This window comes from Lissotriton helveticus, chromosome 7, assembly GCF_964261635.1.
Source record: "Lissotriton helveticus chromosome 7, aLisHel1.1, whole genome shotgun sequence".
Taxonomy (NCBI): Eukaryota; Metazoa; Chordata; class Amphibia; order Caudata; family Salamandridae; genus Lissotriton; species Lissotriton helveticus.
The window spans coordinates 1,200,733,014-1,200,757,508 of NC_136068.1; the positions used below are offsets into that span (position 1 = coordinate 1,200,733,014).

The 24,495-nt window shown below is 46.6% G+C and overlaps 1 protein-coding gene across 1 annotated transcript in view; it reads right to left on the bottom strand.

Annotated features, from left to right (window-relative positions):
- SUZ12 (SUZ12 polycomb repressive complex 2 subunit) overlaps window positions 1-24,495 on the bottom strand; it is a 979,834-nt gene that overhangs the window by 583,191 nt on the left and 372,148 nt on the right. The window lies entirely within an intron of this gene.

A 24,495-nucleotide genomic window follows, 5' to 3' on the forward strand; every position in this document is an offset into this window, starting at 1 on the left:
AGGAAATTCAACCTTGATTTATTTAATGCAGAGAGAATTATACTGTATGTTTTCAGATTTTGTTGAAATAAGTGGAAAAAAACATTGTTCTATAACTGTATTGACTACCAGCTTCTATGTACACTGTGCACAGTAGGGTTCTCAACTTTAATTTACCTTTTCATCTACACTACATACAGCATTAAAATCAGCCTTGAGTTATTTAAAGCAGAGAAAAAAATAGTGCTGTTGCACTGCTAGTATGTGCAAGCACCTTCAATAGCTGCATCATGTGAACTATGATCACAATGTACAAGATTGCGCCAAAATGTACCTCCACCTCCAGCAATACCAAGTACCTCTGGGGTATCACCTTCAACATCGCCACCAGACATACCTCCTCAATTTGTGAAAGTTACAATGCACTGCGTGAAGAGGAATCGTGTGATTTCTTATGAGGAGCAATCAGTACACCTAGTTTTCACAGCAATTGATAACCATCGATGCTAGGTTTTTTCCCTCCTTCAAAGTTCATGTACTCCAGTATGCAACAGTGAATGATTTCAGTGCAGCCCGTTCAGACCACGCATCATTGCAGGGTGAACACACGATAAACACCAGACTAACAACTAACTAAGTACACTGTAAATTATCGCCACGTGCCCTTGTTAAGGCAAAATTCAATAGTCAAAACACATTTTTACCAGTGTGGTCTGCCTGAACCACTCATCACAGGTTCCACACAAAGCGCCCCTACGTCAGTCCACCACAACTCATGAACTCTTTACGATGAAATCTTCTGTGTATTATTTGACATACAATGCTCCTACCTTTGTACAGCAGAAGTCAAACCGTTTATGATTAAATATCTGTATATGATATCATGACTACTATTCTACTTTTTTTTTTGTTTTCCTCATATACCATAATTGAAATCTTGACGGGAACTAGCATACCCCTTAGTAATTGGTCATCCTAATCCAGCCCTGATGTTATAGACCAATAGCATAAAGGAGGAGCCAGATCCCTCAAGTCGCCACTGTTTTCCCCGTCCACTCCATTTCACACCGTAGTGGGTGCCCTGTGTTACTTTAAAGAAAAGGGAACCAACAGGGCCCAGAAAAAATCATAGGAAGACCTTTCACCTATTTTGCCAAACCACAAGGGCCGCCCAGATTTTAACAAGACTTGTAGAATCGCATGCCATGTCAGATTTGCTTGTAAAAATGATATGTTTTAAGCAATTTGAGAAGGTGGGGGAATTGAATCTTTCCAGGCTCTACATATTTCACGCCTTGCAAGAAGAATAACAGAAAATGAGCCTTGTAGAGGGATCATTTAGACTATAATCTGAGCTTAATCCAAAGAAGATAGTTCTTGAGGTGATTACCAGAGATTGTTGAAGGGCATCTTCCAAGAAGTCTTGAATCTTGATCCAGTAGTTTCTTATCTCTGGACAGTCAACAAACATATGGAAATCGTCCGCAGCAGGGTGCCTGCATCTTGGGCAGTAGTATTCTAAGTTGGAAAATGTAACTAGTTTTTTAGGAGTTATATAGGCCCTATACATAGTATAAAGATGGTTTCTTCTTAATGTAGCAGGCTTAACCACTGCCTGCAGGATGGTAAAAGAATCAGTCCATAGATCTTTGATGTTTCCGCTGTTCGGATTCAGAGAATTACCCAAGAGTTTTTGTAGCTCTAGTTCTGTGACATTCTCAGCCTCTAATATGGCCGAGTACCAGAACGAAATTTGGCGTTTCAGGTCGGATCCAGTAATTAAGCCTTTTAAGATCTCAGATTTGGAATTAAAGTTTGCGTTATACGCCGATCTACTTATGTTCACTTCAAATACAGCTGAAGCTCTTACAAGATTAATAGATCAAGCTGAAGCCTTTGGAGATATCTCAGGATATACTATTAATAAAGATAAAACTGAGATTATGGAGTGCCATCAAGAGGAAGAGACATTAGGAGCAAGGACTCGAATGAGGTATCTGGGGGTACATCTGGCCCAAAAAAAATCGAGGATATACCAAAAATCAACTGGACAGAGTCTCAAAGGATGTCTGTACCCTTCTTCAGCAGTGGTCATCCCTCCCATTAAACATCTTTGGGAGGGTTAATTTGATCAAGATGATCATCCTTCCAAAATAACGTTCATATTTAATACTATCCCTCTATCTTTTCACTCACCAGCTATTAAAAAACTTACAAGGAAAAATAGGATCTTTCATCTGGAACACAAAGTCCCCAAGAATCTCCTGGAAAAAGCTAAGAAGTTTAAGAACAGGAGGGCTGGCCTTTCCAGATATACTTGTCTATTGTCATGCATTTCAATTTAAATATTTCAGATTACTGGCTGATAAAACTGATCTATCCTCTCTAGGCATACTCTTTAAAGCACTACTGCAAGATATACCACAGGGACAAGAGTTCTTTCTCTTTAAGTTCGGGGACCCGAAGTTTTTTTAAAAAGTGAGGCTCAAGACCCTGGGGGCAGCCTTAAGAAATTGGGTATATGTCAGGAAAAGTCTCAATATTCCCTACTATACATCGCAGGCCCCGATCTGGGACTCCCCCGGAACACCGGCCTGTCTCGATGATCAATGGTCTCGGCCCCTGAGGATGGCAGGGTTAGAACACTGGGGAGACCTCCAGGAAGATTCGCAGCTTTTAAGTTGGGAGGTTCTCTCTAATCTGACCGGGGGGACACTCACCAGATTCAAGTACTACCAGCTGACTGGATGGAATTTTGATGAATCTAATCCAAAGTTTGATTTAGTATCTAGGAGTGGCAGATGGAAACACTATTCTGATTCTTACCAACAACGTAATAAAATGGAGTCGAGCACACGTGCCCGTACCCACTTCAACTATCTATCTGTGTCTTCAGTGGGTTTGTAAAATGCTGCTCCTCCGCCCTAACACATTATATTCTGCTATAAATAGCGTATGCAACCATCTTACCTGTGCCAGTAAGTGTGGGCTATTCCTCCGCTTTTTTTTTTTTTAGCATATTTATATAGCGCAAAATAAACCCCAAACTAATAAATTTTCAGGCACGCGTACATTACGTCATTACTCTACAATAAGAGGACGGGGACGCAACTCCGAGGCTCGAACACTGATCTCCAGCACCAAGTTCTACAGTGTATACGAATAACCATATATATATATATATATATATATATATATATATATATATATATATATATGTATGTATCAACTGCCCTTCATGTGCCAAAAGCGCAACTTAAACCTTTCACAGCCCTGTATTACTACAGCTATAGCACTCCACTGAATGTACAACAAAGATTCATAACTGCAGAAATGCATCATGTCCACCATCTTTCATGTATGCAACTATGAACGAATATAGTCAGTGATTCCCTGTGAGAAAGTGGCTCTATATATACTGGACTAGAGTAAGGTACAGTATGTATAGAGTCCACAAACCCCAGAGGTATAACAGAGGTTAAAGCCAGGTATGACCTTACTCTCTAAAGTGGTAGCTTGGTCGAGCAGTAAGGCAGTACCCAAGGACAGTGTAAAGCATTTGTTGTACACACTCAGTCAGCAAAAGGTTTCACACACTCAAAGACTGAACTCCAGGCCAATTGTGTTTATATCAAAAGATATAGTTTGTTTTATTTCTAGAACCAACAGGCATCAAAAATATACTGCTCTCAATATGAGAGGTCTCAGATGAGTACTTTGCAGAAAGGCAATAAACTTTGTAAAGACAATAGGTACAGGGGTTGCAGTGGGCAACACAATTCTACATACAATTTAGCATTGAGCTCTATGGATTCCCTTATATAAACACAGGTGATTACTTCGTAGATTACTTTGGTAATTCCAGGACTGGCTCCTGGGTTCAGGTCCTGGGGTCTAAGCTGGAAACAGTTTAGCAAAAACGTTTTAGGTATTGTGGTGATTTTTCAGGAATAAAAAGCTATTTTAAAAGTTCACACTTAAAATTTTCAACAGAAATCTGACAATGTTATCCAATGGGAGAAAATTCAGGTTGCAGGTAAAGTACGATCTCGTTACTTTTGTAATCCAGTACTGGTCTCCTGGGGCCAGCACTGGGGTCTCAACTCAAAATAGGTAAGTAATTAAGTTTCAGTATTTCGTATGATTTCTAAAGAATATTTCTAGTTTTCAAAAGTAAAAACATTTGAAATTTCATAGAAAAGCAGACAATGGATCCCTATGCAGAAAATACAAGTTACTAGTAAACCCGCTAGGGATTACTTTTGGGTTTCAGCACTGGGCTACAAGGTACAGTACGGACTCCTCTCCTGATCACGGGTGAGTATTTCGGAATTCGGATGATTTTATATGAATATTTAAAGTTTTCAAAAGTAGACAGAAGATTTTTCAAGTCAAATCAGTCAATGTTATTCAATGGCAGGTAAATGAGTTACCAGTGTCCTGGTGAGTACTCTACTGGTGAGGTTGTGGTTCTGGGCATAGACTCAGGGGTACCCCAGGGTCAGGTAGGTACAGTTGGTTCACCCTCAGCGGCACAGGGGCGGCCGGGTGCAGAGGTAGTAGGCCCAAAGTTATCCAATGGGGGACGGGTGGCCTACAGTTGGTGGCTGCTGGCAAGCAGGCCACGGGGCTGTGGGAGCTGGGCTCCTGGTCACTTGCTCAGGGCAAAGGGGGAAGCAGGATAGGACAAAGGTGGCACGGCCAGCGGTACTCTGCGGCTGGATGCAGGGTGCTTTTGAGCCATCGGGCGCTCAATGTTATCCAATGGAAAAGTCAAAAGGGAAAAAAGGCTGCAGGCTCGGGAGCGGAGACTCTCCAGGGGCGACCAGCATATTGAGAGGTAAGCGGTGGTCTTGGAGCACAGGTAGGTACCCCAAAGGGAGGCACAGGGGGCTGTAGGGGGCTGTAGGGCGCCGGGTGCAGGGGTGTCTTTGGGTGTTGGAAAAGCTTACCCTCAGCTGGACGCGGTTGGGGGGGTCCCCTGGTTCTAAGTCTGGTTCGTCGAGGAGGGTCTTTGGGCACTGGACTTCGGGTCCCAGTCGCCGGGGGGACGTCCTCGTGGTCTTGGATCACTCGGGCACGGGCCGGGGTCGGCTGGTGCAGAGTGGGCTGGTCCGGAGCTTCCTGGCTGGTACCGGGGGGTTGTTGCAGCAGAGCCTCTGCTGACGGGAGTCCCAGTCTTTAAGAGGGTCAAGGCAGGCAGGTCCTCGGGGTGTCCCAAGGTTGCTGTCCGTAGGACAGCAACCCGGGATTTAGGCAGGAGCAGGTTCCAGGATCGACAGGCCGGTAGGGCTGGGGCCAAGTCAGATGTTGTCATCCTGTTAGCAGCTGCGCGGCGGGTCTTCTTCTTGATCTTCTTTTGGTATCGGGATCTGTGAAAGGAAGGTTCAGGGAGCCCTAAATACTGAATTTAGGGGCGTTACAGGTAGGGCAAGGGCAGGGGCCAATAGGTCCCTGCCCTGGGGTGGGTACACCCCCTAGCCTGCTCCTCTCCTGTGGGAGGCGGGCAGGAGCCTAGCTGTGATTGGGCAGGGCTCCCCATCTTCAAGATGGCCGGAGCCCGGGATTGTGCCTCACCTCGTCTCCCCCACCTGAGGGGTGGGGTTGGCACAGGCTGGCACACCCCTCTTTCTGAAGTAGTTTTTCCCGCTAGTCTTCTCGCCAGAGTGGGGGTCAGACCAGTTGGGGGCAAGTTGCTGGCTGCAGCAAATGGTCTGGAGAAGCTCACAGAGGCGGCATCCATTCCTTTGAAACTTTCCCCTGTCCATCCTGGTGGAGTAGACCTAGCACCTCGCCCAGGATGTGCATTGTTGCAGGCCTATGAGAGTGGGGGCTATTCACCCAGGGGTCCAGCAACATGTCTGATGTGTGGCAGCCTCTGCAGCCAATTAGCCCAGACGTGGATTGTAGGTTAGGTTTTCAGAGGGCATCTCTAAGATGCCCTCGGGTGCATTTTACATTAAATCCCACACTGGCATCAGTGCGGGTTTAATGTGCTGAGAAGTTTGGTACCAAACTTGTCAGTCTTCAGTGTAGCCATTATGGTGCTGTGGAGTTCGTAATGGCAACCTCCCAGCACCATATACTCTTAATGGCATCACTGTAATTACAGTGTCCAGGAATGGCCATGGGTACTGTAGGGGCACAGGGCTCATGCACTTGTGCCCACAACTCTGGCATAGAGCACCCAGCTAAAGGGATGCCTGAAGTATGCCAAGGCAGTGGGTTCTGTGGGCATGGCACACAGGGTTGTGTGCCATGTCGACTCATGGTTTAGCTCTGTACCCAGACACTCAGCCTGCAAAGGCAGTGTGTGGGTGTCAGGGTACAGGGCCCCTGAGGGTGGCACAATAAGTGCTGCAGTCCTCAGGGGTCTTCTCTGGTCACCATGCCCTGGGTACCTAGGGTACCATTTACTAGGGCCTGACAGGTGGCCAGAGATGCCAATTGGGTTTTAGTTTCAACACCGCTTTTAGGGAAGGAACACAGGCCCTGGGTACCTGGTTGGCAGGGACCCAGGGCACACAGTCAAAGCACATCAGCAGTTCAGAAAAAAGTGGGGGCATGCCAGTGCAAGAAAGATGGTACTTTCTCACATACCCCGTACCTTCCATGTTGGCCAAGTTGTGGGACTTTACAGATATGACATTTCTTTTTAAGACCCGGGTGACGTCAGCACTACAAAACGGACACCTGAATCACTTGATTTCTCATATAGCTCACGACGGGATCACGCCCATAGCTTCGGAATCATGGTTCAGAGCCTCACGCAGCACTGGCATCATCAGGCCAGCCCACTCCACTTACGCTACCAGGAACAAACAAAAACGCAACATTGCCCAGATTTAATTGTAGTGATTTCTTCCAGGTTTAGTTGTCAGAACGGTACACACACTCCCTCATGGCTGGTATACACCCACACCACACCCATCCAGCACCTGCGTCACAACACAAGTGACCCTACCACTAAAAAAGATGGGGCGCATGTGCTCTACGCTATTTTAGAGTTGCTCCCATCGCAAGCGCTGATGGCCCGTCCTAGTGATTCAAGCGCCTCATGTAGACCCGAACCACCAAGTAGGAGGGCCCACCACTACGTGTCTGTGGCCTCTTTGGTCACTGAGTTAGTGGTATCAGAAGCACTGAGCGGGTGAGGAACCTGCGATGATGATGGGAGCACGTGTATGTCGTCATCCATACCGATATCAAGAATCGGCACCATATATGAGACTTCTTAGTGGAAGATCGGGACTACATGATGCAGAAGGTGTCCTGTCCACAAAAAGGTGAGTAGTGAGGCCTGGGTGCGCATCGGAGGGAGTCAATGTGCTGCAGCAGATTGGATACAAAAAACTGACGCAGCGATTTAGACAAACGCAGTCCTATATAGTGTATCAAATTACATGTACATTTTTTTTTCCCAATAGCAGGAACGTTTTTATAATCGCTCAAACGTCCGGAATATAAACTATACAAATAGTTCTTTTACATGTGAGAGGGAACGTGTGTGAAAGGCCGATGTTATTCAACTCCACATTAAGATAGTAACAATTACCAAACATAACAACTTTCTTTTACTATCTTATAGATGTAGAGCTTCAGGGTGCATTATGTCCCAGCACGTGGTGAAAAACACACTGGTGACAGAAAGTTTAGCTGCAAATATTCTTTGCAGTCACTCTCTCACTTCCTCTCTCCTTTAATAAAAAAATTACACATGTTAACTTCCTTTTTATCTTACAGGTTGTGTTTCACAAATTGGCTTCCCCCCCCTAACTCTTCTAAAACTCAACGTTCGAGGATTCTGCGATGATGCGTGGCCATCATAACAACGTTTGAGAAGGCTGCTACGACACGTGGTGCACCCTCTTTGAATCACGCCAATGGCACAAGGTGAGCAAAAAAGCTTCTTTCCGAAACGACAAGTCATCTGTGAAAGGAGAGAGTGGGTAGCGTGCAGCAGCTTTACTGCATAGGAATGTACAATTACCTCCGAGCAGTGACAATAGATTACAACAGTCTGAGAGGCAAATCTACATGCCCCTTACGCCACTTTTGTATGTACTATACTATGACTAACTCTATATACTATATTTCAGATCACTAAACTGGAGGGTGCACTATGAACCTGCACATACTTGGATACACAACCAAGGGAAAAGTTGAGCTACAAGTATTTTCTCCACTATTAACTGCTCCATCTATAACTTTCACTCTCTCACAGTTTAATGTTACTTTCTCTCTCTCCCTCTCACATCATTTCTCTTTCTCTTTTAAAGTTATAGACGCTGTTGTCCACACTGCCGTGACCAACCAAAGCTGAGTTCAAGTTGTGAACTCTATTGACCAAACTGTTTACACAAGGTAAGCAGAGACCTAGATATACAATGCCTCCGATTAAATGCATTAGAAATGAAAGACCTTATTTACAAGCCCGTTGCGCCACTTTTGCGTCACTTTCAACATGAGAAATGTAACACAAAACTGGTGCAAGAGTCTTGTAAATAAGCCCTAAAGAATATTGTCCTGCATAATGACTTGATCTCTCACCTAATTCTGTCTCATCTCTGAATCATTTTAAAGACCTGTTGATCTGTAATGTAAATGTGACGCAGTAGGCTCTTCCATACAGACACCGCTTGAACGCAAGCCTATAAGACAAGTGAAATATATCAGGCACACTGCACACATTAAAAGAAGGAAATATCTTCAACTGTTAATTTGACTTGTAATGTTTGACCTCATTAAGTCACATCGATCTAATTTTAAACACTAATTTTCTTTTTTGCTCTGCAGATTACCTACCGTACTTCTTTTGGACTCCATATCACATTTAGTTTATAATATTTTTTTTGTTAAAGTTATGTTTCTAGTTATTTATTGTATTGTTATCTTTAAGTTACATTTCCAGTTATTTATTGTTTTAATAAAAGTTAAATTATAAAAAGTAGAATTCTGAGGCTAACTCTTTACCAGAGTCTGTACCTACGACTAATGGTTCCTATGGAAAAGTTAAAAAGCTCAGGCACAGTAACCTTTTTCCATTACCAACATAGTGTGGTGAACTTATAATCTCTGTGCTCATTTAAGTGTTCCATGAACTGTTACTAGGGTAACAGGCAGAAAGCAGTTTGGGTGTATAGTTGAAAGGTACTGGCTGTACAAAAATCGTTATATTAACCCTGGATCCTCTATAAGACCAAAAAGGAAAGCAAACTAAAACAAAACAAACACTGTGTACCAGATTTACAACCCCCTTGCACCACTTTCGCGTCCAAGGGCCCCCCCTACAAAATTAGAAGTGTGTGGGCCTCAACGACCCCCCTCAAGCCCTGGGAACCACCACCCTCGGAAATTTGTGTATTGTGAGAGACAGACTGCGTGACACTATGCCTATAGCCCTTGAGAGCCCTGGAAACCACAACGCCGATGGCTGGCTCATGCAGTGTGCGGGGTGCCTACCCCGGGACACTGCTGTTTGCTTCAAGAGGGCGGGAGTCTCACGACTCCCACCCTGCCATAGCAGACTTAGTTTGCATTTTGAAAGACAGTGTAGAGAAATCTGTTCTTATTTTCAAAATAAAAAGCAGATTGCATTTCCACATTCAAGTTAGGATCTCCCCTTGCGGAAAAGAAATGCCGTCTCCAGAAGAACGCGGGAAGCCGGCGGGACTGTGGGGGCATTGTAGCTCCCCTCACGGTCCAAAACATTTTTTATAAGACCCGGGGTATAGGGTCCCCGGAGAGATTAGAAATTACTGATAGGGACTATTTTTTTACGGTAAAATTACATGTTGCGCACCCTGCGCAGTGCGGCCCCCTGGTGTGCACGCGCTAGATGCCCAACTCATAATCTGTAGGGTGCGCGACTCCAGCGCCTTTGATGCACAACTTCTACGCGTTTGAGACTCTGCATTACTTTTCCACATCACGAGCTACTAACATACAACTCCCCATGTGGAAAAGCAATCTGATTTTGAAAGAGAGAACAGATTTCCTTGCTATGGGAGGGCGGGATGGACACCCCGGAACACTGCAGGTACTGGCCCTCCCACAATACATAAAGCCCCGGAGAGTGGTAGTGCCCGGGATTTTGGAGACCTTGCAGCCCCCCTCAATAGCCAAACTTTATTTTGAAGCCCCGGTGGGTAATGGGGCCCTTGAGTGCTCCTGGAGGGGAGCCACGTAGTCCCCCTCCCACAATACATAAACCACAGACGGGTGATGGTCCCCGCGGCTTTCAGGACCTTCAACCCCTCCCCGCACCATTTTTTTTTTCTTTGTAGCCCCGGGTGCTGACAATCCCCGAGGCAGGTGGTCCCCTCTGGGCCCCACAAAATTTAATAATTTTGCCCCCGGAATTTAACCCCCCGGAGACGAATTATTTAAAAAAACTCCATTTTATTTTATTCATTTTGCGTGCGCACGCTACACGCATGCCGGTCTAAAATAAAAAAATTAAAAAATGTCGTCCCTGGGGGTCCTTCTAGGACCCCTAAGCAGGTCTACAGGGTAAAATTATTTCTACCCTGCCCCCTTCCTCCGTTTTGAACACATATTCCACTGACTTCCTCAGTCTCGCTTCTACCGAGGCACAAAATGGCTGCCAACAGTTCCTGGCTTCGAATGTTTACAACCACTTAACAGCCAATTAGCATTGAGCGTGTGATCAAGACGGTGCGATTATGCTACGATGCCAATCCTCGCACAATCCACGGATCCACAGCGCCCATAGATATATAAATGACTAACCGTAATTTTCTCAGGAACTACTGAACAGATTGACACCATATAAGCAAAAGGCACAAGTCGGAACTGAGAACTACCTCTCTGCCAAATTTGGTGTAATTCCGTTCAGCCATTCGGACTGTAGCCGTGGCTAAAGATCCTATGGGAAATTGCGTGGAGAAAACGCGTTTTGGGGACCCCCCCCTTTATTCTCGGCTATTGCTTGACCAATCACCCACAAACTTTCAGGGAAGGAGCGGAACTGAGCTGGACAAAAGTTTGGAAAATTTCAATAAGATTCAACAATCGCGCCAAAGTTGCCAATAGAATGTTGCTGATTTCCTATGGCGACCGCTAGAAGGTAATATACACACACACACATACACACACACACATATATACAGACACACATATGCAGACACACATATATACAGACACACATATATACAGACACACATATATACAGACACACATATATACAGACACATACAGACACATATATAGACACATACAGACACATATATAGACACAGACATATATATATATATATATATACACACACATATATACACATACATACATACACATAAATACATACACACACATATATGCGTACACATATATACGTACACACATATACGTACACACATATATATACATACACACACATATATATGCACACACATATATATACACATACACATACACAGACATATACGAAAAACTCGACCCCTTCGTGAAGAAAGCCAGAGGACACAAGGGGAGCATTCGGGAACACATTTATTGACAGCTTAGGTGTGGCATAATGCATTTCGGCGTGTTGCCTTCTTCGGATGCCGTAAGCTTTGACCGGGAACACTCCTCCTCACACACTTGATATTCACAGGTCCTCCCAATTAACGGAGGTTAGCTGACTCCACCCGCTGACGAGTTGCAGCTGCAGTGCGAAGTAGTCGGACTGCAGTTCCCATAATGCAGCACCCTGGTAAGTACCGATGTGGAGCCAAAATTCGATCAGGTGATCTGGGCTGTAAGTCCTAGCAAACAGTGCGAGTGTTGTAGGCAAGGAGAGCCCCCGTGTGTTAAAGTCTCAGCGTTTCCACAGGTCCCCAACGTTCCAGCCCCATTTCCAAAGTCCGACCGGGCCATGCAACTAGGATGCCGTGATCCTGTTACCCTCGTGAAGTCACGGGCTGTTCCTGACAGTGGCCACTTGCCTGATCTGACTATGAGGCGGTCCTGCAAAATCAGATTCCACGGGTAAATCAAGCAAGGTCGCATACATATACATACATACAGATACACTCACACACATACACACACACACACACTTATACATGGGAAGTACTTACGTTGTGTGGCTGCTTCATGCGGATTTGGAGTGCCAAGTCTGGGACAATCTCCCCCTGCCTGATGACATGCCTCAACCAATCGCAGCGAGGCAATTGGCATTTAAATGTAGGAACCTAAAAGCATTCACTAAATTTGTGGCATTTGATATAGGAATTCGCGCCAAAACACGCCGTGCCCTGGTGATATTAAACAGCGAGTTTCCTGAAGGACATGTCTGGGCTCGACTTCTTTTAGAGGGAAGAAGTGTGGACGGTGATATATACACACATATACATACATATAAACATACACTTACATACACACACATACATTTTCATTTCATCAACTTTTATTCGATTATAGACTTGTATAATCATAAAAAGTACATTTAAAACAGGGAAATATAACACAGTAAAAAAAGAAAAGTCAATGTGCTATTGATCACAGATCTGGCATCGCTATATTGGACAGAAAATGTCAAAGTGGGTTACTGTTATAGAAATGAAACGAATTTAGAAGTTGACTTTGCGACGAGTTGATATTACAATTTTAAGAAAGGTCGCTATCATTTTTGCTTCATGCGGGGATTTCGGAGATTGTAAGTGTAAAAGTGCTGAGTGTGATTGTCTAAGACCAGTTGAGCGGAGGAGGGGCAAAATCCATGTTTTCCTTGCTAGTCTGTAGTACTTGCAGAAAAGGACAACATGTATCGTTGATTGTTCAGAGACTCCATCGCAGGGGCAGCTCATCAGTTTTCTAGACCAGTTCTTCATTTCTGGAAATGAGACCAGACGGAAAAAAAGATTGAACCGGAGTCTTGTTATTAAAAACTTTTCATAGTTTGAGAGAAAGTATGTCAGGTATGGCTGTATGAGTTTCCCTGTCTGCAATATGCGAGATTTTTCATTATGTTTTTTGGTAATCTCAGCTTTATTGCGGAGTTCCCTTAAGTGACCCATGCATAGTTCCTTCAGATGTTTCTTCGAGATATCTTCTATTGAGGGGGGTTCGAGGAAGTAGTGCTCGCAGTCAAGGTCTAAAAAGAATTTGTAAATATAATTGAGCCAAGGTATTTTCTTCCAATACGCTAGGCCGAGACATTCGGTGATAAGGGAGCGGGTGATGTGACTTTCAGGGTTACACCATATTCGCTGCCACAGTAGAATGGGCTGGCATCGTATGGTGTCGGTCATATATTCCATACCCAGTTCCCGGTGTGAGGCTAGGATCGGGGAACTTTGGGGGAGAGCTAGGATGTATTTGATAAAAGCATTCTCAGTAACCTGGAGTTGGTCGATACATCCATAGCCCCAGTTGCCTGCTCCGTACGTGGCCACACTGTGGCATTTTGCATAGTATATCGTTATTAGTTCCGCTGGTGCTGGTTTGCCTAGTTTCCTTGAAAACGCACTTAATGCTGATACTGCGCGACGGAAACTAAGGTTTCTAGCTTCCACTGCCTTAGTCCAGTTCATTTTGTCTTCCACTAAAATGCCCAGGTATGGGTACACCGATGTTTTTTCTAATCTACTGTTGTTAATGGATATGGGCTTAGAGACTCCTGGTCTTGGTCCGATGGTCATTGTGAAGGTTTTTTTTATATTAACTTTCAATCCCAAGGAGTCCATGAAAGTCACATATTTGTTTAGCTGTCGCTGGAGTTGGTTGGATGTCCGTGCCAGGATGACAGAATCGTCGGCATATAGGAGGATTGGTATCGGGCGATGATCTATCTGCGGGAGGTCCAGGCTCCCTTCCAGCATGGCCTGTTCGAGCCCGTTTGTGTATAAATTGAACAGGAAGGGAGCCAGCACACACCCCTGCCTTACTCCTCGTGATATTTTAAAGGGACGTGATAATTCGCCGCCAATGCCATAACGAACTCGACCTTCTGCGTTGGTATATAGCTCTCTCAGGAAGGCTAGTATGGGAGGGTCCACTCCGAGGTTTTCCAGGATCTGCCATAGCTTTGCATGCTGTACGCAGTCGAAAGCCGCGCTTAGGTCTACATAGACCAGATAGATGTTACCTCCTTTAGCGCGTGTGTACTTTCCTGCCAAAAGGACGAGGTTTAGGGCCTGTTCCACCGTTCCGAGCCCCTTCTGGAAACCATATTGCAGGTCAGTGATGATGTTATTCTCCCGGGCCCATGATTGTAGTCGGTCCAGGAGTATTCGACCTGCAATCTTACCCGTAGAGTCCAGAAGGGAGATCGGTCGGTAGCACGCGGGGTCATTTCGGTCCCCTTTCTTAAAGATGGGCAATAATGTAGATGTGGACCATGATTGGATGAGACCAGTTTCGGCAGCTGCTGCCATTACCCGTGTGAGTATTATTGACCAATAATCGACATTGTGTAGGAACAAGTCCATGGGAACTCCGTCTGGGCCGGGGGCCTTGCCAGGGTTTGAGGCCTTGATTGCCTTTCTGACCTCGTTGAGGGTAAAACGTAGCCTAATGGGATAGATATTTCTCTTTGCTGTTTCAGAATCTTGTGTCTGAATTACATTTCTATACATACATTTATATACATAAAAATATATACATACATACATAATTTTTAAGAAGTGCTCCGGGGTCCACACAAGTGGGCAGGACTATTCAGTGCTTAGGACTGAAAAGAGAATTTAGGGATTTCGAAGTGGAGTGAAGCTTATCCTGACACTGTCATGCCTTCTCGCTAGAATTCGACCTGAAGGACGGAATTGACTCCAACTTGCACTTAGGCTTTGATTTTGACTGTCCCCTATGACTAACTCGCGCAAAGCCTTCGAACGGAAAGCAGATGTTCACATGAACAGCTTAGGGACCAGGCCAGTGACTTGTTGGTGCAGCTGGAGGATTGGTACCTGTAATCCTAGTTCTCTTCCAAGGGTATACTCAGCATTTCTGTAATAAACAACATGCACTCTTCCAGTGTTCCGGCACAGCTCTTTATTTTCAAAGAAAAAGGCAAGTAATAGCAGGCAATTAAGCCCATAGGCTGCATAGATAAAGGCACGGTGCCAGTTTATTACTGTTGTGGTTTTTAATACCTCCAGGAGCTCCCTGCTCCCATCATGCACCACAGGTGAAAGTTAGGTCAGGTCTTTTTTACGGTGTACTACCCTCTAGGAATCATGAAGCAAGACAGTAAAAAGCTACTATACCAAATATATTCGTCCAGGGAGGAAGGTGGGTTGCTTATGACTTTGTTGAGTATACCCCTGGAAGAGAACTAGGCTTACAGGTATGTAACTTATCCTTCTCTTCCAGGGTATACTCATCAGTAGTCATAAGCACTGAACAGAATATAGCAAGCCCATACCCACTATCCCGCAGACGAATATGAAAACAAGTTACTTACCTGTAATTTTGGTGACCCAGTATTGGTAACTTTCATAGATTCCCATGCTTTTGTATCATTCCCCGTCGTCGGAATGGGAGTATCGGTAACAAAATAACATAGCAGTAGGTACAAAAGAGAAAGAAAAAGGCCTAGGCCTCATTCCCTTTTGTAGCATTTCCGCCTCTTTTTGTAAAAGAGACCAAACTAGGCATCAGCTAATCAGAATCTATGAAAGTTACCAATACTGGGGAAGGAATATGCTACTTACCAGTATGCATCTGTTCTTGGCATGTAGGGCTGCTGACATTCATATCTATGCATAGATCGCCGCCTAGTGTTGGGTCCGGATGATGGCACATTGTTGTCCTGGAAGAGTCTTCGAAGCATCACGAGATAGGTGGCTCCTCCCCTGGCATACAGTGCGCATGGGCTTCCTCTCCATCCTCAGATTGTTTTTCGCCATTGTGGCAGAGATGGAGTATGATACAGTAAGTGATGTCCATGCTAGAGATTAATTCTGAGTGCTACAGTTGGGACAGGCACCGGGGAGGAGGGCGGGCATATGAATGTCAGCAGCCCTGCATGCCAAGAACAGATGCATACTGGTAAGTAGCATATTCCGTTCGAGGCATGTGGGCTGCTGAATTCATATCTATGCATAGAATGGATAGCAGTCTCCCCTTTAGCGGTGGTTGCCCGTGCCAACTGCAACAGTCTGAAAAAGAGTCTTGAGAACAGCCTGTCCCTACAGCTGCTTGGAGTGTACATCTACACAGTAGTGTTTGGTAAATGTATGTATGGTAGACCATGTGGCTGCTCTACATATTTCTTCTAGAGGAATGTTTCCTAGGAAAGCCATGGATGCCCCTAACTTGCGTGTTGAATGTGCTCTTAGGGGAACTGTTAATGTGCGTTTAGCTTTCTGATAACAAATGTGTATGCACTTAACAATCCATCTGGCTACACCTGATTTGGAAATGGGGTTGCCTTTATGCTGTGGTGAAAAGGCAACAAACAGTTGCTTAGTTTTCCTGAAATGTTTTGTTCTGTCTATATAGTACAGGAGAGCTCTTTTGACGTCTAGTGTATGTAGAGCTCTTTCTGCCACTGAATCTGGATTTGGAAAGAACATTGGCAGTTCCATTGTTTGATTGATGTGGAACTGGGATACCACCTTTGGCATAAATTTAGGGTTTGTACGTAGCACTACCCTATTTGCGTGAATTTGGATGAATGGCTCCTGAATAGTTAGGGCTTGCAGCTCACTAACTCTTCTAAGTGATGTAATAGCCACTAAAAAAGCCACTTTCCACGTTAGAAATTGTATTTCACACGAGTGTAGAGGTTCAAAAGGTGGTCCCATCAGTCTGGTTAGAACCACGTTCAGGTTCCAGACAGGTGAAGGTGGGTGTCTTGGAGTAATCACTCGTTTGAGTCCCTCCATGAAAGCTATAATAGCAGGTACTCTGAAGAGTGAAAGGTGCTGCCTGTTTTGAAGATAAGCTGCCACCGCAGCTAAATGTATACGTATGGAACTGTAGGCTAGATTGCATCTGTGTAAATGTAACAGATAACATATGATGTTTTGAGTTGATGCATCTAGCGGATTTACGTTAATATTGTTACAATAGATGACCAATCGTTTCCACTTTGCCGCATAGCATGCTCTGGTTGTAGGTCTTCTTGCCTCCTTGATAATATTCATGCAGTCAGGAGGCAAGTTCAGGTAACCAAACTCTATGACTTCAGGAGCCAGATCGCAAGGTTCAACTGTTGCGGATCTGGGTGCTGAATGTCTCCATGGCTCTGCGTTAAAAGACTGGGTGTTAATTGCAGCCTTTGATGAGGCACCACGGAAAGTTCTAGAACGTGGTGTACCACGGCTGCCTCGCCCACATTGGAGCAACTAGGATGAGGGTCATTGAGTGTTGTCGTAGTTTGCGTGCCACTAGTGGTATGAGCGGTGCTGGTGGAAAAGCGTACGCAAATATGCCTGACCAGTTCATCCATATCGCATTGCCCTGAGACTGCGGGTGTGGAAACCTGGCGGCGAAGCTTTGGCATTTTTCGTTTTCTTTTGTGGCGAACAGGTCGATCTCTGGGTGACCCCACCGCTGGAAGTACGGTTGTAGCACTGAGGGATGTATCTCCCACTCGTGCATCTGGTGTCTGTGTCTGCTGAGCAGATCCGCCATCTGGTTGTCCCTGCCTGGGAGGTGTTCCGCCATGAGGAATGTGTTCCGCCATGAGGAATATGTTCCTCTGAATGACCCACTTCCACATGCTTTGCGCTAGATGTGACAACTGTGGAGAGTGTGTCCCTTCCTGCTTCTGTATGTAGTACATGGCAGTCATGTTGTCCGTGCGGATCAACACTACTTTGTTGCACAAATGTACTTTGAACGCCTTCATTGCCATAAAGAGTGCCATCAGTTCCAGCAGGTTGATGTGCATCATCTTTTGCTGTGTCGTCCATAGTCCCTGCACTGTGTAATGGAGGACATTCGCTCCCCATCCCAGGAGAGATGCGTCCGTCGTCAGCACTATTTGTGGTACAGGCTCTTGGAACGGTCGTCCCCTGCAAAGGTTTTGTGGGTTCCACCAATGCAGAGTTGTATGTGCGACCGGTCACCAACACTAGGTCTGTTAATTGTCCTTGAGCCTGGTTCCACTGCCGTGCTAAGCACTCCTGAAGCGGACGCATGTGTAGTCTCGCGTGAGGGACTATGAAGATGCAGGAGGCCATCATGCCTATCAACTGCATAAACACCCTTGCTGTGAGCGAGTGTTGGGGTCTGAATTTTTGAATCAGTAATTGAATGCTGTTGATTCTTGCCAAGTTTGGCTGCGCCTTTGCTGTCAGAGTGTCTATTGCTGCTCCCAGGTACTGTTGTACGTGGGCGGGTTGAAGATGAGACTTTGGGTAATTTAATGAGAACCCGAGGCTGTGTAGGAGGTGAATAGTGCGGGACATGTGGCTGGCACATTGCTGGGCTGACTTTGCTTGGATAAGCCAGTCGTCCAGGTAGGGGTAGACGGGAATATGGTTCCTCCGTAGGTGCGCAGCTACAGTCGCTAGGCACTTGGTAAACACCCTGGGGGCTGTTGTCACCCCGAAAGGCAGGACCTTGAACTGTTAGTGCTGATTCTGTATGGTAAACCTGATATATTTCCTGTATGCTGGATGTATCGGTATGTGGAAATATGAGTCTTTCAGGTCTGGTGTTGCGAGGAAATCCCCTGACTGAGCAATGTTAGAACCTGCTGTAGAGTGAGCATGTGAAAATGTTCTGCCAAGTTGTATTGGTTTAGGGGCCTGAGGTCCAGTATTGGCCTGAGAGACCCGTCCTTTTTGGGGATTAAGAAGTACAGCGAGTATACCCCTGTACCCTGCTCCTGTACAGGTACGAGTTCTATGGCCCCTTTTTGCAGCATGCTGATGACTTCTTGCTGCAATAAGTGTATGTGCTCTGCGGACATAGGACGGTGTCATAGGGGTATGTTGGGCGGAGTGGAGGTTAGCTCTAGACAATAGCCGAACTGGATAAGTTGTCTCACCCACCTGTCTGTGGTAATGCTTTCCCAGACTGGCAGGAACTGTTGTAATCGTCCCCCGACCGGTGTTACATGGTCTGGGGGCAGTGACAAGGCGTCACTGTTTAGAATTGGCGGAGGATCTGGTGTTGTTATTCCCTCGTGCTCTGCCTTTGTTGCTGTTGCCACGGTATCCACCTCTATTGTTTTTATTATAGGTGGTCTGCGTGCTCCCTTTATTGTATGGAGTCTGCTGGGATGCCTGGCCTCTTGTAGCTCCTCTGTTACCGGAGCGACGAAAGAAGGCTCCTCTGAGCTGTTGTGACTGCAAGGCACCCATAGACTTGGCTGTCTCAGTGTCCTTTTTAATCTTCTCTAATATTGTGTCCACATCAGGACCAAATAAATAATCAGGGTTCACAGGCTGATTTAATAATGTGGTTTGAATCTCAGGTTTGAACCCAGAGATGCGTAACCAAGCATGTCTCCTGAGCATGACACTTGTATTGATGGCCCTGGCCGCGGTGTCTGCTGCATCTAGTGCACATTTAATAGATGCGTTAGATATGAGTTTTCCCTCTTGTATCAGTGCCTCTGCTCCCTCCTTGTAGGCATCAGGCAAATGTTGTAGCAGTTGCTCTAGTGTGTCATAATGAGCCCTATCATATCTGGCTAATAGCGCTTGTGTATTAGAAATTCTCCATATATTAGCTGCTTGAGCAGCCACCCTTTTTCCAGAAGCTTCTAATATCTTAGACTCCTTGTCTGGAGGAGGAGCATTACCAGTGGTTTGTGAGTTGGCACGCTTACGAGCATTTGATACCAAAGAGTCTAATGGCAGCTGTCCCTTAATATATGTAGGGTCCACAGGTGCCGGCCTGTATTTTCTTTCGATTCTGGGGTTAACAACCCTTGCTCTTGTGGTTTCCTTGAAAATGTCTCCTGCGTGTTTAAGGACACCTTTTGACAGTGGCAATGTTTTGACTGATTTCTCTGAAGTGGAAAAAGTGTCAAATAGGAAGTCTTCTTCAATTGGGTCAGCATGCATTTCCACATCATGATTGTGTGCTGCCCTTTCTATTAATGCGCTAAACACAGCTGTATCCTCTGTTGGTGAAGTCTTGACAGGATAAGAAGGAGTGTCAGGAATAGTCTGTGACTCCCCCGGGTCGACAGGGTCTGTCCAGGCTTGAGTCTGGTCATCCTGATCCGTGTCCCAGGGTAATTAAATTCTTCATTGTAGTCATACTCCATATCCTCATCATTGCGTGTGGGTGAGTATGCAGAGGTGTCTTGGCCATGGTAACTTACAGTCTCAAAAAGGACAGGTGATGTGGAAGAATCCCTTTTCTTTTTGAGTGGAATGTTATATGTTTCAAGAGGAATTTTCTGACCTGATCTTCCTCTGATAAATAGTAAGTCTGCCTGTGTCGGAGTCGATATGTAGCTTAGACTGGTCGTCATAGGAGGGCTCTTGGTACACAATGTCCTCTTCTAGAGAATGACTCCTTTTCCCCATTGACACCTTTTTGGACGTTTCGATCCCTGTCTTCGGATCGAGCGCCTTAGGCCGTGCAGTTGGGGGCAGTCCGAAATTTATCTGTGGCATAGTATTTGTCGACTGACTGACCTTCTTTGGGGCTGGCGTCGTCATCGGTCCGACCGACTTTGTCTTTTCGCCAATACGTTTTTGGCCTTGCGTTGACTTAGGCGCCTGTTGCGTTGGAGGCGCTGTCTTTTGCCTCGACTCGACGTGGTCCTTCGAGCCGGTTTTGGACATCGGCTCGAGGCCTTTGACGAACAGTGGCCTGTCGACTCGTTGCTTCGGATCGAGAACCTTCCGAGACTAGAGTCCCTTGTTTGTGTCGCTGTCCGTCGACGTCGACCTCGTCGGCTCGACGTGCCTGACTTTAGCTATGGACTTCAGCGTATCGATCTTCGGGTCGACACCCTTTATTTGTGATCCCGCAGGGTTGTCGACACCTTTTTTCTTTGTCGAACCCGATGGATCCGAACTCTTCGATCCGAAGACTGTCTCCAGCAGTTTCGGTTTAGTTTTCGACTCCATGGCTTTCGGTTTCGATTTAACCAGTGACTGGTAACGTTCGACCGATGGCTCGTGTGATATATTCTTAGCCGGGCCGAGACGCGGGGCTATAGAATGTTCGTTATGATCTTGGCTAAGGCCTGTTGGCGATGCCTCGACCTGAGCCCTTGGAAGTCTTTCCGTGTCCGTATCAGGCCCCGTACTCACTGTTGCGCCTGGTTCATCGCTCGAGTCGTCATCGACTGCTCCGATGGCCGATGCGTCGTCCCTTACCTCGACGACGTTTTCATTTGAGGCTTCCTTCCTCGTCTTCATAATAGTTGGAGTCATGCTCCGAACCGGGATCCGACTGCTGTTCTGGATCCTCAGTCTCGACGACCTCATCGTCTTCTTCATCGAAGATATTCACCGGGTCGGGCGCTGGCTTCGCCATCGTTTGTCTCGCTGCGCGCCGAAGTCGAAGCATCTTCTTTGATCTGAATTGGGCACAAGCTAGGCAGTTGGCCTCATTGTGCTCCGGAGATAGACACTTGTTGCACACCGGGTGTACATCTATGTGTGGGTATTTAGAATTACAAAGGGGGCATCGTTTGAACGGGCTCCGTTCCATCGACGATCGGGCCTGTGGTGTCGAAAAGGCCACGCGGCTCTCTTCGACGTCCTGCTCGAAAAGAACTGGAACAAGTACTCGGCACCGATCGAAATAACAATACCGACGACCCCGAAGGCCTTTTGGCCTTTAGAAAAAGTTTCTGAACTTGAGTAAAGAAAGTACATCCGAACCCAATGGCAGAAAAAAACAATCTGAGGATGGAGAGGATGCCCATGAGCACTGTAGTCCAGGGGAGGAGCCAACTATCTCATTGTGAGAAGTTGGCCTGATATGCAGTGCTCACTATTCTAGTGATCACTATGTATCAGTCCAAACAACCCTTATTGATGATTGGTTGTAAGTCAACCTTATAGACCAGCTATCCTAGTAGCATGGATACGAGCAGTCTAAGGCTAAGACTCTAGAGGGCGTGTTAAGCCAGCTGTTTTACCATCACATTACCCCTTGAACACCAAGTGAAAGGACACCACACAAGTTGTTATGAAAATAAACAGATGTTTATTTATAACAAGACTACCCTGAACTCTTTATGAGTCAGGGAGCTAAGCACATAACAAAACTCTTAAGAAAATACTTTAAGTCGCACAATTTACACAAATGCCCTAGGGGCACGAAAAACCATATACACAGTAAGTGGAATGCGAACTTGCTAGCAGGTAAGTAGTACTTTTCTAGACTCAGGAATCGCTAGGCCTACAATTCTAAACACTGGGATTAGATGCAGGAGGCCTGTGGACGTCGTGTGCAGAGTGGGAACTCTCACGCGTAAGGCGGGAAAAAGTCTATGGAAGCTAGCAGTTGCAAAGTTACTGTTCTCGGGCGAACCCGACTAGGTGGGTCGAAAACAAGAGTGGATCCGAACACTAGGAGTGTTGGACTATGCTGGAGCACCGGAGTACTCGGTTTACCTAGCCCAGGGGCTGCGGCTGCATAGGGTTGAAGTCACGTCGGAAACCCTCGTTGACGAACCAGGAGCCTGAAATGGAAGTTGCTGGCAGGCGGCCAGTGAAGAAAAGTTAGTGGTGATCCAAGCCTGGATCAGGGAAGAGGAAGACCTGAAAGCAGAGGGGACCAAGTTCTGAATCACTAGCCAGTGATTAGATGGGCACCAGAGTGGCACCGGGCGAAGTCACCTCGACCAGGTGAGTGGGCGCTGCTGGGCTCTGCAGTCTCTCGGACCAGGAGGCGTTGTCGGCGACCAGGATGGAGGTGCGAGCTGTCCCACGAAGGTCTCTGCTGTCGACGTCGCTGGACCCAGGATTGGGGCAACAAGTCTTGGCAAATGCAAGGCCCACGCGGTGGACCTAAAATGGCGTCTTGAGTGGACCAGGAGGGTCCAGGGTGCTCCTCTGTTGGAGGGGAGCAAGGGCTAGTCTGGAGCAACCAGACCAGCAGTAGTTGTCGTCGTGGAGCGTCGTGAAGGGGCCACTAGCCAACGGGCAAGCGACCTGGACAACGCGGTTGGCAGCAAAGAGCAGAAGGGCCCCACGCAGATCTCGTGGATGCAGGGGGGCTAAACTTCGGTGCTGGAGCTGCTCAGGGTCGGGGCTTCTCTTACCCCAAAGCACTCAGTCGAGGGTCACTCGGTGGTCGTGCTGGACAAGCGTCGTGCAGTTCTGAAGATGGCCGGTCCCTCGAGGTCTCGTCGCACCCACGGATCACAGCTGGGCTGATGATGTAGGTTGAGGTCAGAGGTGCCAGGGAAGCCGGTTCTCGTCGTGCTGGAGCAGTCTTGATCCGAAGGAGAGACTGGCAACAAACCGCGATGCTTGGTTGGTGCCTGCTGCTGCAGGGTGACTACTCCTTAGTCACAAGGGAGAAATCTTGAGAAGAGTCTTGAGTTCCTTCTTGCAGAAAGTAGTTTCAGGATTCAAAGATGATCTGATTTGGAAGGGGGCCAGTTCCTACCTTTATCCTGAAAAAGGGGGCTGGCACGCAACTAGGTCCTGCCCTATGGGTGGGACCAGGAGGGGGGTGGTTACACCCCTCTCCTTTGGCGGGCTTTCCCCAGATCAGGGGCTGGAGTGCCCCTGGAACTGGTTCCAGCCGGCCTATGCACAGTGAGCACCGGGGTGCCACTTGCAGTCACCTTCCTCTAAAGCCCTGCCTACCTAGGATACACAAAATCCTGTCTGGGACGGTGCTGGCACCGCCCCTGACAGGAAACCCTTTGTCCTTGCCTCCTGCTCTGTGAGGACTCCCAGCAGCAGGAGGGCAGACTTGTGTCTCGGTGGCAGCATCCATTTTGTGGAGCTAAGGCTATGTCTGACTTTAACCGGGGTTACAGGTTACATACATGTCGTGTCCCTCTAGAAGGGTGGAATGCTAACCCCGTCGCCAGAATTGGCGAGGGGTTAGTATTCCAATTCGTATGACACCTTACTCGACATGTTTTGATAAAGCGATACCAGAGTTGGCATATAACCGCGAGGATTATAATGCACTTAAGAGTATATGGTATGCGATATCATGGAAACGGCTAAGGGATGGATCCCGAAAGCCGCAGACAGGCTCAGCTCATGCCAGAGCACTATCTCACACGATTCCAAGCACTCTGCCTTCAGGATTGTTAAGGCCTGCCATAGGAGTGACTGATAGGAGATCTGTGTGTCCATTTAGGTTTAGATATAGGTATACTATATCTAAAGCAAAGGGTGAGTACACCACCTTGCCCCCAGCTGTCAAGCAGCCAGTTGTGTCTGTTTGGTTAGTCAGTCCAGGGGTGGCATAATACATGCTGCAGCCCCTGGGAGACTTCTGGGTACACCTCAGCCCTGGGTACAGGGACTTGGAAAGGGCCCAGTGCCAATTCAGTACCTGGGTACAATTTGGAATAGAGAGAACGGCTAGGCTGTGGGTCTGATTAGCAGGCCCACAGCCAGGGAAAGTCGTAAACCAGTGAAGCAAAAAGCAAAAATCTGGGTGATCATAGGA